Here is a 14959-nt window from a genome sequence, read left to right as displayed (position 1 = left end):
ACTGCTCAACAATACATCACTACAATATAGCTATTTCTACTACATGCATTGATTACACTGTAATTCTTACAGAACAGGTACTACATACACAGACATACTACATGTTATACATACCTTCTTAGTAATTAGAGGTGTTATTGACTAATATAATACTCATTTTGTGTTTGTCTTTCAGGGTTTTGCACTGTCCTACAGGTAGATACAGATGGTTTGAATGTGTGACAAGGTAACCTTTTATAGTTACAGATCAGTAACGTGTAATCCTGATAACCAACTGGTGTTCCTAAGTAGCTAATTAGATGCACATCAGCTGCGCTGCTACTGCCTTAGCCAATACAGTGGCAATAGTGGAGTATAACTGTGTACTCCACTTGGGCATTGTCCCTTTGCCTTACTTGTGAGGAATATAGCCTGGAAGTGTTGTTTGGAATCTATTGCAACAGCTGTATGTAGACAAACAGTAAAAGATTGTGTGTAATGCCTAGAGGATTTGGTCTAAATGTGAGTACTGCTGTTGTTATATTTTTGAACATTGCGACTTGTGCAGGGTTTGTCTGCACCTAATACTTCTGCGTATGTTTCAGTCTGGCCAGGATGTTTGACCAGCTCAAGGCTGCATAGCTATGCATAGAATGTTAGGGGGTTTACAGTGTGCTTACCAGACATATTTAGTTTGGTGTTAATGTGTATCATACCGTGCTGATAATCAGTACTCGGTAACACTTCCTGGTGTATGAACCTTTCAACCCTCTGAAACAGGATTAGTTCATACAAACCCTGTAACATCAGCAGCTGTTCAATTTTATAACAGAAACTATTTCACATAGGGCCATGTTAGTCTGTCTGTGTCCAGGTATGTTAAGGTTTCAGCAGATGTTGTACAGTAGGTGAATAATTCGTTATGGTATGACAGTATGTATTGATGTAATTATTTTGGTTGTGGGATAGATGTTGGTGGGTGTACATAGCACATGCAGGTGTGTAGAAACCCATTTTATACAACTTCTATATGTGTGTGGTTGTTCTTTCCCTGTGTGAACACCTATCCCTTAGTGGACTAATACTATGGTAATTGCAGGCTGATTCATTAAGGCACTGTTAAATGATTCCTGTATAGCATGCAGGTACTGTTAGTCCTTGAATCCTTTTGGCAATACATCAGAATGTAATAAAGTTTTGCTAAATGAAAGATGCCTGTGTATTTCTGTCATGGATGTTTGCAGTCATTGCAGTTGTGTTGGTGACTGTGCAAATAGAACATATTTGTAATAGTGTATTGGCATATACTCTTCATATGTCATGTTCATATTGTTTGGGGGGGCGGACGGAATGTGTGATTGCTATGGTCCATGTTATACTCAGATATGAACACTTCAGATGCTGTCTACACACATGCATGTATGTGTGTGTGTGTGTATATATATATATATATATATATATATATATATATATATATATATACATATATATATATATATATATATATATATATATATATATATATATATATGTATGTGTATAGACATAATATATAATATATATTATTGCATATGTTTATCTGTACCTCCATAGATGTGTAGATGTTTTTAACCTATCTATATATGTACATATATATGTAGATCTGTATATATTGACATGTCTCTATGTATCTCTCTCTCAATATATATCTATATATCTATATATTTATATATCAATATATCTATATATCTATATGAGCATACACCTTTCATTGGGTACATGGCGGGTTGTCCTATTTCAACACATTTCTCCCTTTTGTGTTTTAACCTGTCTGCATACACAACTGGGATAAGTCCATCTCAGGTAGCTTTGTGTTAGGTCACTCTGAGGATGGAGTACATGGTTGCTGGTCCTAATCCTGGAAGGTGCTCTTATTTTCCCTCTCAGAGTAGGCACTGGTAGGGAAAGTGTGAATAATGCACATTTAAGCAGTTGCAAGCAGGTTTGCCCATGGTCTGTGCCACATTAAGCAAAGGTTAAACCTGTGAAGTGCTTCTCCTTTTACCGTATTTCAGCTCCGCTTACCATCACTCAAACCCTTGAAAACCCACTTACAACTGCTTACTAGTGCTTTAATCCACTTGCATCCAACAGCCCTTATTCTGGCCCTCAAAATAACTTAGTAGCCTTTGCAGGTCTTGAACCTAGGACCATGAACACCACAGTTTCTGACTTTACCAATGAGGCATCTGAGATATGTACAAACGCTATGGTGTTTAGAATATATATTTTACTACAGGCATTCCTCACTACTGAAAACAAATTTGACAGTCAGTTGGTGTACATATGTCTGATACATGTTAATGCTCATATGTTTGCGAAAATAGGTGTTGCAATGTGACATGATGGGGTGTATTATGAATGAGAAAGGTTCCTGTTTTGTGTCCTTTTTATATTGTCCCCATACTCCATGTATATCCTTCCAGTTCACTTATTGAACATCCGACCCAGGCTCTCCTTGATGCATGATTTCATTACGCATCATTCCTCCCCCACCCCAATCTTCACATACACAACAACCATCCCTTCTATGGTGAATTCGGTTAATATTAATAGTTATAATACCAGAGCTGCATGTGTTTTGTGTACACTTCAATTCCTTTGGTGTGCTTCTGTGTCATGAAGTGTATTCATAGATGTTTATATATATGGCTATTGATGTAACTGTATTATATATATATATATATATATATATATATATATATATATATATTTATATTTATATCTATGTGCAGACATCACTGACATGTATATATATATATATATATATATATATATATATATATATATATATATATATATATTGTATTAATTTGTAACAGTAATACATATGTAGACTTGAATGTGTTGGTTCACAAACTACAGTACATTACAATGTACTGTACATATGTACATAAAGTGACTGTCCCATTTGTGATCATTACAGTGGAATGCATATGGTATAAGGTGTGGTCTAAAGACCATGAAACATGTATACACTTCAGATGGCTTAGTGGTAAGTGCCATGACTATAGCGTTTCTGGTCCAGGGTTCAACACCTGCGATGCTTTAAAAATGTTTTTTTCTCCAGAATAAGGCTCATTTAAGCAGTTGTAAGTATGTTTAAAAGTGTTTGCGTGACATTATAGCAGTGGTTTAACACAGTTAAACAAACTTTGCAACATATAACCTGTGCGCGCAAACATGGCCACATCTGCTAACTACTCAGGATATATACATGTCAGTGAAGTAACATCTCACTATGTGCTTACATAACATTACAGTCTCTGTTGACTTTACTCTCCAGCACACATGGGTTTATATGGGTGTTTCGAATGTTTATTATACAGACGATTACTACCTATATATGCAAGCTGTGGTTAAGGTATACTTTTTATCATGATAAACATCCCTGACATTATTGGGATTGGGACCTCGAATGCACAGATACTATGCAGATGCTGTAACCATTACACTACTGACATTAACGTTGCTTCTGCCTTTTTCCTATTTAGATTATTTCTAAGTGTAAGCTAGGCTAAGCAAAGGGCGGAGGCCCCGAAACCCACTGAGCTTCACTTACTCTTGAAATAACAACATATAACAAATGTACTGTGAGACAATACATTACATTCCTAACTACATTAGGCATAGCCCCTCAATGACACACTTCAAGGGAAACCTTGTTGTTTGAATGGGTAACAGAATATACACACCTGGGATCATGTGTCCCAGAACCATACAGCCAGGGGGTGGGGAAGCCTGTCCAGTTTGATAGCTGCAAGACCTGTTGGGAAAATTGAATGGTGTTGAATTGTCACATTAATATGCCCTCTTTTGATCACTATGTGCCCCTATCACCCTCCACCACCACAGTCTTCAACAGCTTCCGGCAACTCTGCCTGGAATTGCTTCATTGGCTATGCTTGACAGAGGCTCAGTTACTTCATCAATGATGCAGAGAAAGCCAACACACTGTAGCTATGCTTCTAATTGCCCTTGGGCAGATAGGTAGTAGACTATCTGTGAACCTCTAAAGTGCAGGCCATCAGAGTCATAATATGTGAATAAACAGACTTTCAGATCACAATATACAGTGAGAAATCACTATGTAGTCAAGAAACAGTTAAGTACAGCAAGAACATACAGAACACTGATACTTAGTCACTCCAAAAGCCTATCTTGGAAGTTAGAAGACTTGTATAAGTTTAAGGCTTTCTATTGCTTACCAGTAGGTTACCTACAGGAGAGATGAGAAACAAGCACAGATGGGAAATGTGCATGCAACAATACCATACCGGCTTATGTGTCAGCCTTAGGCTTTGGAATACTGATCAAGGCTATTGGCGCCCCCATGGTGCCTTTTTTAAGAGCATCTCAAAGGTGAATACCAGCTCTGTAAACAGCACAATAGCAGAATCAATGAGGGTTATGCTATTCAGCACCAGGGGTTTTGATCACAACATGCATGCACTCACAGCACTCCTCAGGATGGACGACGTCAACATCTGTGCAGTATCTGAGACCTGTCTTAAGGCTCCTGAGAGCACACCAGCACTACCAGACTACAAACCATACCACACATTTCAGCCACAGAACATGGACTGACACAGACATGGAGGGGGTGTATCCATATTCATCAGGGATACCTACGCCTCCAGGTTAGTGGGGCAGCATGATACCTCTGAGATCATCCATGTGCAGCTAACATCAGCCACAACTTCAGTGTAAACTGTGGCCTGCTATGGATCACCCTCCATGACCCAGGACCACTACTCCACAAACCTGGAGACAGTGGAGAACATGGCAGTCCTAACGCTCACCCTGGCATTGGTCAATGTCAAGTACCCTACCATTAACTGGGAAACTTACTCTAGTACTCACTTCCAGGCCCAGCGCTTCCCGGAATTTATCACCTCATATGCCCTGTATCAGGTGGTAACCTCCCTAACGAGGGGTGGAAACATACTAGAAGTGGTCGTCACCAGCATAGGCAACAGGTGCACCACAGCAGAAGTTAACTGGTCACTGGTTAGATCTGACCATGAACTATTCACTGTTTCCACACCCAATTATCTTCCCCACCCAAGGAAATCACAGTGTATACCTTTCCTACAGCTAAATTTACACTACTAGTGACAGGTGTGGGGGGTTTTGCAGCCCCCATGCTAAGGAGAAACACTGCTCAAGATACAGATAGATTTACAAATGCAATCTATAAGCACCTCCACAGGTGTATGGATCATGCCATCACTGGTAAACCAAGGCTCGCTCCACCCAGACAAGGACACCAATCTGGTGGACCTCTGCAATAAACAGGCTATACTACAGAAGTAGGACAGTGTTCCAGACAAACAGCAAATCCCACGAAGGGCAGACATCCATGACCACTATTAGTATGATACGTAGGTCCCTCATGACATCATCCAAGAATAACATCAGCAGGAAAATACGCAAGGATTCAAATGATAACAACAAAGCCTTCTTTAGCTATGTCAGGGATCTAAGTGGTGTCACACAGATTTTCACTGTGCTGGTGAAATATAGCACGAATATGCTGACCCTACTGATATTGCCAACATCTTTGCAGATACATTCAGTGCATAATTCACCTCCTAAAGAGCCCACAACACTACCCAAAAGGTACAGTATCCAACACATCAGAGACACACAGGTGGAACTGGCCCTCTCTAACACCAGAACACAGCATCAATGAAGGCAGACGTTGTCCCAGACTGCATCTTGCAAACTGTACAAGACAACCTGACCCCCCCCCCACCTAATTAAGCTTTCCAACCTCAGCCTCTCCACAGGCTACATGCCCATACAATGGTGCGTGACAACTGTTATTCCACTCCATCAAGGTGGAATCACAACTGACCATGGTAACTACCACCCCATAAGCCTGACTAGCCTGGTCTGCAATGGTATGGATCGCATCCTCATGACACTCATTAACAAAGACATTGGTAACCTGCAAACATGTGACCCAACCCAGGTCAGCTTGGTTGAGTGCAGTTCATGCCTACTGAACCTGTTTGACGTCTTACATACAGTCACCAAGACATTAGATGATGGGAGAGGTGGTTCACACATACTACCTGGACCTCGCCAAGGCTTTTGACACCATTCCTTACTCAAGTATTATTGATAAACACATCAGCCTGTACATACACCCATACATCACAGGTTGGGTTGCCAATGGGCTTACACACAGAACCCACATGGTATGACTAGCAGTCTCCATGTCCAACTCTTGACCAGTCATGACTGGTGTCCCACAGGACTCAGTCCTGGAAGCCCTACTGTTTGGCATATACTTCTCAGAGGTACAGGCAAACACAGATGGACTACAGCAGACCATGTTTGGCAATGACTGCGAACTGGGAGCCATGATTGATAGTCCAGCTGACACAGACATCCCTCAAGGGGCCTCACAATGAAGGACACAGGGTATCAATGTCATGGCCTCCAGCCAAGTGCCACTAACTGCAAGGTCATTCCATTGTGGAATATTAAGCACCCACATATTAACACATAAGTGGCAGCCACTTTAATACAGGCGAGGTAATGGGGTATCTGGGGACTAAGGTAGACAGTGATCTCCCCTTTGACAATCATATCTCCAAAGTAGTTAGGACATCCTTCTATGTAGGCCATCTGATTCCTAAAGGGTGCCCATCTAGACATACTGAGGTTATCGTGCCCCTTTACTCATCACTCATCAGTCCCATCATAGGGTATAATAACTCATTTGGGATGTACTTCAGAAGACACTTTCAACAGCTGGAAGGTCCATGAATGTACCTCGCCAAGGGGATTACTGGCCTCAAACATATGCCCTATGCAACCAGACTGAATAAATTCCTGCTTTACTCAGTGGCATCTCGTTTACCCAGAGATGATCTCTGCTGAACAACACAGCCATGTCAAACTCAGGCTTAATGGATATGCTCCACCTATGGGAATCCATGTCACAGTGAGCCACACACTGTAGTGAGCTGAACCTTGCCACAACAATAACTGGAAGATGCTGGAGAGACAGAATCCTGTCACAGACACTCCCCATACTTGGATCAACATCCCTAACTACATTATACAGAGCCCCTCACTAACACTCTGCAAGAGAAACTTTGAAGAGTGGATGGGGAACAGTAGATGCACCCCAGTGATTTTGCCATTCGCTCTGCTCCACAGAGGGACAATTAATGAATCAATGGGGTGGCAAAAGCTGACACATTTTGGCTAGGCTTATGAATGGCTTCTGCCAATTGGCCAAGTACCTACCTATGAACCTATACATACAGTATCAGCACATGCTGATAGCTTAATTTACTGTTCAGGTGTTGACGTACCTTGTGCCAATGGCAGTTGTGTGTGCAATAGTTGAAAGCTGCCTATGTTGGATGCACACAGTAGACTGCCTCTACATGACAATTTACAGGTAGTCTTGTGTATGTGTGCCATCCAATTTTACTGTGTGTGCAGGTGGAGAAAGGTGTCATTCCCTAGGTGCCTACCTTGTCAGTGTGTGGGCTATACATTCCCTCCTTGCCAAGGCATGGGCATACTGGGCATGCCTCCATCTACCTACTGGGGCTGGCTCAGGGTGTATGTGGTCTGAGTACCTCTGTGCCTATGGGGCCCTTGGCAATGGTGGTGGGCTGTGAGGGTCTTCACCATTCTGCCCCTGCTGCAGCTGTTTCCGCAGGATCATATTGTGTAGCATGGCACATACTATGAATATGTAGGCACACGTGCCTGGAGTGTACTGCTAGGCTCCACCAGATATGTCCAAGCAATGGAACTGTGATTTCAGCATCCCAAAGCCATGCTCTATGATAAGTTTGGTTTGTGCGTGTGCCTCATTATGGCGTTCCTGTATGGGTGTGTGTGCATTTCTGATGGGAGTCATCATCCACAGCTCCAGTCCATAACCAGCATCCCCCACCAGGTGGCCATTTGAGATGTCTCCCCTGGCAAATAACTGATACAGCTGTGAGGCATGCCAGATGTGGGAGTCGTGATAGCTTCCAGGGCTGCCAGCACACACATCCATGATAATGCCCTGGGCATTGCACATGACCTGGCAGTTGATGGAGGGGTATCCCTTGTGGTTTATGTAGCACCTACCCTGCTCACCGGGTGGTGACTTGATGTGTATGTGCATGCAGTCTGTTGCACCCAGTACCCCTGGGTATTCTGCCACATGGTGGTAGAGACGCATATTGCTGGCCAACTCCTCCTGTGTTCGGGGGAAGTACATGTGCTCATTGGCATGTGGCAACATGGCATCCAGGAACTGGTGTAGTACCCTGGATGCTGATGCCTGTGAGATCCCCATGATATCCTCAGTTGGTCTTTGAAAGGTACCTGTAGCTAGTATTCTCACGCTTACACATACCTTCGTATCCACTGGGATGGGTACCCCTCTGTTTAGTCTGGCTCTGAGGCATGGCCAGCACAGCTCCACAAGTTGCTATAGGATGTCCCTGTCCAACCTGTAATGCTCTACTATCAACAGATCATGTAGCACCTGGTAGGTTTACCCTGGGTCTGAACACTTTCCTCCTCCTCTGGTGCCTGAGGTGGTCATGTGCATCATCCTCCACACCACCTTCAGTCTCCAACACATGCTGGTGGATCAAAGCTATGGCAGCCCCTAACATGTACATACTAAAAGTACCTCGTCTGTATACACCACTGGTGCAGAGTGTATGGGAGTACACAAATGTGTGTGAGGTGCTTTCACACTTTATACTATTGTGCTATGGATGCTGCTGATGTCATTGGGTGTGTATGAGCTATTCCAGCTGCAGAGTGCCTTAATTATGAGTTTTACAATGAGTACTGCAAGTGTGGGGCCTTTACTGTGGAGATATGCTTGCCTGCCTTGATTAATCTGTTGCCCTTTAATTCATGGCAAATGTGTCTTGTAGCTGATATACTGCAAATCGGCTTTGTTCTGCTTTGACACTTTACTGTTTTCTTTGCAGTACAGCCCCTCCCCTTTCCTGTTCTGCAGGTAGCTGCTTGCAGCCTTGTTAGCTCTTGTCAATGGCCCACTGTAGGCTTCTAGGTGTTAATTAGTGATTTGTAGTCCAATTTCCCTGCTGCAGCATTTCCTTATTTCTTTCCTATATCCTTCCTGTTTCAGCTGCAGTGCGCAACACGCAAATCCATTTACCAGGTTTACGTGCGTTTTCATCTCCGTTTACATGCATACTCGTTTACCTTGTGTACTCTCAGTTAAGCAAAGCTATGGCCAGTTCAACACACTCCTATCCTGCAGCTTTACCTAGCTAGGGGCAAACCAGTTTAGCAATGCTCCAATGTGCTTACAGCAATGGTGACACACCCCTCTCTTGATGTCATCTTTATCTCAAGGGCACACCTCGGTGTTATAACGCTACGCTGTGAGGTGCATCCTTACACCAGTGAGGAATCTGTGATTCACTTTTACTCCTCTCATTTGCATAGCATTGCCTACTAATTCCTAGCTAGCGTGCATAACACTCTCACAGCCCCTTAGCAACACTTGTACCATAGTATGGTATAGCATGCCTGCCATTGACTATTATGGGGAAATCGTGATATGTGTTACACTGCAGTTTTATTCTATATTTTTATATTTTCCTTGTGATCCACTTTGCACGCTGCTGCCCTGCGCTTCCACGTCGCGATACTGCGACTATATATATTAAATGTTAATTTTATATTTTGTACATTTTTTATGCCAATGGCTATATATTTAGCCATTGGCATATATTAACAATATAATACATGTGTTTGGTCGGCTGTCATGGCTCCAATTTTATGTTTGCAAAAATGTAAACCATTTTCTACGATTTACATTTCTGCATGCGTACACTATGCCTGCACCACTTCCTGGATCGCTACATACCTTCATTTGCATGCTACACTGCTGCACATGGGGTAATTAGCATACAGATCCTGGGAGTTGTTCGGGTGTAGCGTACGCAGGTAATGCACGTGGGAACAGCACGAACCTGGATCGCTCGGTGGCCATATTTGGTGTTAGAATGCCAACTCTATGCCTGCACCTGGCGCAAGCTTTATGAATCTCGGGGATAATGTAGAAAAGATGATTAGTAAAGCAGAAGTTAAAGAAATAGAAGTTGAAGTTATGGAGTGCCTGCAAAGTGAAGGATTTAATGTAGAAGGTCTAAAACAGACTACATCACAGCATGATGGAGCGAGTCCCCAGAATAAGGAAAAGCAAAAAGATCAGGAGACATGTGAAGAAGAAATATGAACATGGGAAAGGAAAAGAGATTTAATATGGTGTAATATTTATGCAAAGGAGAAAGCAAACCTAACCAATACAAAAAGAGCAGCACCAAAGATATTTGAAGAAAAATATGGGAAAGGAATCCAGATATGGCAAACTTTACAATATAAAAAATAAGACGACTAAGAGGAAAAGTAGAAAAAGAAATTAGTAATGGAGAAGTCAAAGAAATAGAAATTGAGGTTATGGAACAGCTGCAAAGAAAAAGATTCAGTGTAGTAAATTGAGTACAGAAAGCACCAAAACAGGATAGAGCAATTGATATCCAAATTAAGGGAAAATCAGTGGAACAGGAAGCAATTGGTCAGGTGCCATATCAAGATATTTTGGAGCCTTCCACAGAAAACCAGTATAATGTTCATTTGAAGCTAGACAGCAAGGAAAGTAACAGGAAACTGTGGAAAATCTGATGCAGTCAATGTTGAGGAGTAATAGGCCAGTGAGTTCCCATATGACAGAACAGCAGATGACACAGGATGAAATTGAAGAAGGTCACGGTGAGCTGCCTGTTGGGCGCTAGGATCCACCACATAACACAAGCACTCAGGTCACTCCAAGGCAAATACAAATATGACTCAGTCATTGTCCATGCTGGTGTGAATGACCTGAGATGTACCTCCCTGGACTAAATGAAAAGAGACATAGAGGAGCTCTCTGAGCATGTAGCCCAGGCCGGTATGACCCTGACCTTGAGTAGCATATTACCCTCACCAAGAATGATGCCACAATATAAAGACAAAATGATCAATTTCAACAATTGGCTGAATTATTGGTGTCATTCTAAGGGGATCCAGTGCCTGTCAGCCTGGGATGACATGCTCGACAAGCCACATTGCTTCACTAGGGATGGCTTGCACCTGTCACCCCTGGGCTTTCGGATATTGGCAAAGGCTCCTGCCACCCCCATTGTGCCTTTTTTAGGCAAGGCTCAAAAGACAAACCCACCTCCATAGATATCACAAAGAAAAAGAAACTAAGGGTAATGCTACTCAATGCCAGAAGTCTAAACCTCAAGATGCATGCACTCGAAACTCTTCTCCGCATGGAGAACATTGATATCTGTGCAGTAACAGAAACCTGGTTCAAGGCTCCCGAGAGCACCCCAGCACTACCAGGTTATGCCTCATACCATACTTTTCGGCCCCAAACTTGGACCGAAGCACAAAAGGAGTGGGGAGTATTAATATTCGCCAAAAATACCCACACCTCCAGGTTGGTGGCACAGCACGAAGCATCAGAGACTATCCATGTGCAACTAACAGTGGGTAAAACTGCCTTTCAGTTTATAGCCTGCTACAGACCACCCTCCCAAACTCAGAAACCCCACTCGGCTTTCCTGAAAACACTGGAAAATATGAAGGTCTCTCCAAACACCATTATATTGGGCGATTTCAACTACCCAAACATAGACTGGGAGCACTACTCAAGCCCTAACACCTTAGCCCAAAGGTTCCTAGAATTTATAAACTCAAATGCTATGGAACAAATTGTCACCACTCCCACAAGTGGGGAAAACATACTGGACCTGATCATCACCAACATGGGGACTCTATGCTCCAGACCTGAGGTATATCCCTCACTGGTAAGATCGGACCATAAATTAATCTCACTGGATATCCACATCCCGACCCCACCCCCTGCCCAGAAAATCACAGTGAAAAACTTCTCTAAAGCAAACTTCACACTCCTCAAAACTGAGGTGGATTCCTTCAAAGCCCCTGGGCCAGTGGAAAATACGGCCCAAACAGCAGAATCCTTTATAAACGCATTCTATGGACACCTTCAGGAATGCATGGATCATGCAATCCCAGATAAAACCAAGACCCAATCCCCAAAAGGCAGGCGTACTGTCTGGTGGACCCCAGCCATAAATAAACTATACAATAGAAGAAGGAAGCTAATACATGATAGAGCAAAATCCCTAAAAGGGAAGGCATCTCTGATCAGTATTAGCAAAAAACTATGGTCCCTCATAAAATCATCTAAGGCCAGCTTTGAGAGAAAAATTGTACAGGACACTAAAGATAATCACAAGGCTTTATTTAGTTATGTTAGGAACCTGGGTGGTAACTCCGAGATATGCTCAGAGTTAGTCCAGAATGACAAAAAATACACTGAACCCACAGACATTGCCAACATCCTGGCTGGCAGGTTCAGTGCAACCCCCCCCTCCCCCCCAAAAGAGCAAATATCTATCCCAGCAGAGTGCTGCCCCCCTGACATCTCAGATGCTCAGGTAAGAGCCGCACTCTCCAAAGCAAAAAACACAGCATCTTCCTGCATGAACTCCAAGAAGCGCTGAACCCCAACATAAAGCTACTGTTCAACCTCAGCCTTACTACAGGATATGTACCCAAAGAATGGCATACAGCAACAGTGGTCCCTCTCCACAAAGGTGGTGCCTCAAAGGTGGTGCCTCAACGGACCCTGGTAACTATCGCCCCATAAGCCTGACTAGCTTGGTTTGCAAGGCTATGGATAGGATCATCATGGAACTCATAAATAAAGATATTGGGGATGTACAGACACTGGATCCTACCCAATTCGGCTTTGTTAAACGTAGATCCTGCCTCTTAAACCTGGTTAATTTCTTTGAATCAGTCACCAAGGCCATTGACGAGGGGAAGGTGGTCCACACAGCCCTCTTGGACCTTGCAAAAGCCTTCGATACAATACCCCACTTGGGCATCATAGATAAGCTCTCCAGCTTAAATATAAACCCCTATGTCATTAGATGGGTTGCAAACTGGCTCATGGACAGAACACACATGGTCAGAATTGCTGGAGCCATGTCAGACTCCAAACCAGTCACAAGCGGTGTCCCACAAGGCTCAGTCCTGGGACCTCTCTTGTTCGGTATATATTTCTTGGAGGTACAGGCCAACACAGGTGAACTATGGCTGACCAAGTTCACAGATGACTGCAAACTGGGTGCCATAATCGACTCTCCAGCTGACACAAGCATCCTCGAAAAAGGTCTCATAGAGACAGACAACTGGCGCCAGAGCCATGGCCTCAAGCTCAACGCCAAAAAGTATATAGTCATCCCCTTTGGCAAAAACAAAGTGCCCAAAAATTACCACATAGGTGGTAACCCATTAAGTATGGAAGAAGTAATTAGGGATCTGGGGACCCAAGTTGATAGCAATCTCTCATTTGACAATCACGTGGCCAAAGTGGTTAGAAAAATCTTCTATATAGCCCACCTTATCATAAAGGGATTCACATCTAGATCAAGGGAGGTCATCGTGCCTCTTTACCCATCCCTCATCAGGCCCATAACTGAATACAATGCCCCATTCGGGATGTACCTTACCCGACACCTGCAGCAACTAGAAAGACTCCAAAAGTACCTCACCAAGAGGATCAAAGGGCTCAAACAGATGCCATATGCTGCTCGGTTAAAGAAACTCCAGCTCTACTCAGTTGCATACCACCTACTTAGAGGCGATCTCTGCCTCACGTATAAGGCCATGTCCAACCCGGAATTGATGGACATGCTTCACCTCAGAAAATCCAAATCCCTTCGAGCTACATGCTCGAGGGACTTGAACCTCAGCACAGAAATAAATAGGACATGCTGGAGGGACAGATTCATAACCCAGAGGCTCCCTTCTCTCTGGAATAGAATCCCAGTCCAAGTTAGGCAGAGTCCCTCACTGACTCTCTTCAAGAGGAATCTTGACGAGTGGATGGGAGATCATAGCTTTACCCCGGGGATCACTTCTGTGTCACTGTTAGACAGAGGCACAGCAAACTAACCTTGAAAAAGAGCATACTAAAACTCATTTAAAATGGGTGGCGAAAGCCAAACACACTCTGGCTAGACTTACTAATGCCCTAGGGCAGATAGCCTAGTATGAACCTATAAACCTATGAACCTATGAAGAGAATGTGCCACAGGAAGATGCTATAGAAGACATAGGAATACAAGGGATATGCCCTCAGTATGGAAGAAAATGAGTTAAAAGAAGAGTTGCTTGATTTAATAGACAAAGACAGATATACCAAGATCAATGAGAGAAGTAGACTTCTGAAGGTTAATAAAACCTCAAAAGTTAGAAACTTGATAAAACAAATGAACACAGTAATTAGGAATGTCCACAGAGATCCATGCAATATAACAGAAGTAAACAGAACAGATTACTGTGCTGCTAAATTAATAGCTGATAAAGATCTACCACAGGAACACAGGGTAGCAAGGGAAAAGAGGGGGCGAAAGCGAATACCATCATGGAAATATCGAAAAGAAAAAACTATAAAGCAGCTAAGACAAGAAGTGTCACTGTTAGAAGATTATAGAAGAGGGAATAGATCAACAAAACTATTAAGAAAGATAGATGTGATAAAAGCAATGTACAGTATTAGAACAGACCAGGATCTATTATGCATTATTGGAGATAAACTAAAAATTTCAAAACAGGCAGAAAGACTTAAAAGATGCAAAGATAAATATAAGGGAAAAGCACAAAATAAAGAATTTATTGATGACCCAAAAAAGTTTTATAGATAATTGGGAAATAAGGTAAAATGAATTGAAAGACTGCCAAAAAAAAGAGGAAGTAGATATATTTTGGAGAAGTATCTATGAAGATCCTGTGGAACATAACAAAGATGCTAAAAGGACAGAAGAAGTAAAAGAAAGAATAA

Source organism: Protopterus annectens, chromosome 4.part1 (assembly GCF_019279795.1).
Source record: "Protopterus annectens isolate FY-2018-M chromosome 4.part1, PAN1.0, whole genome shotgun sequence".
Taxonomy (NCBI): Eukaryota; Metazoa; Chordata; order Ceratodontiformes; family Protopteridae; genus Protopterus; species Protopterus annectens.
Note: the sequence above shows the minus strand (reverse complement) of the source record.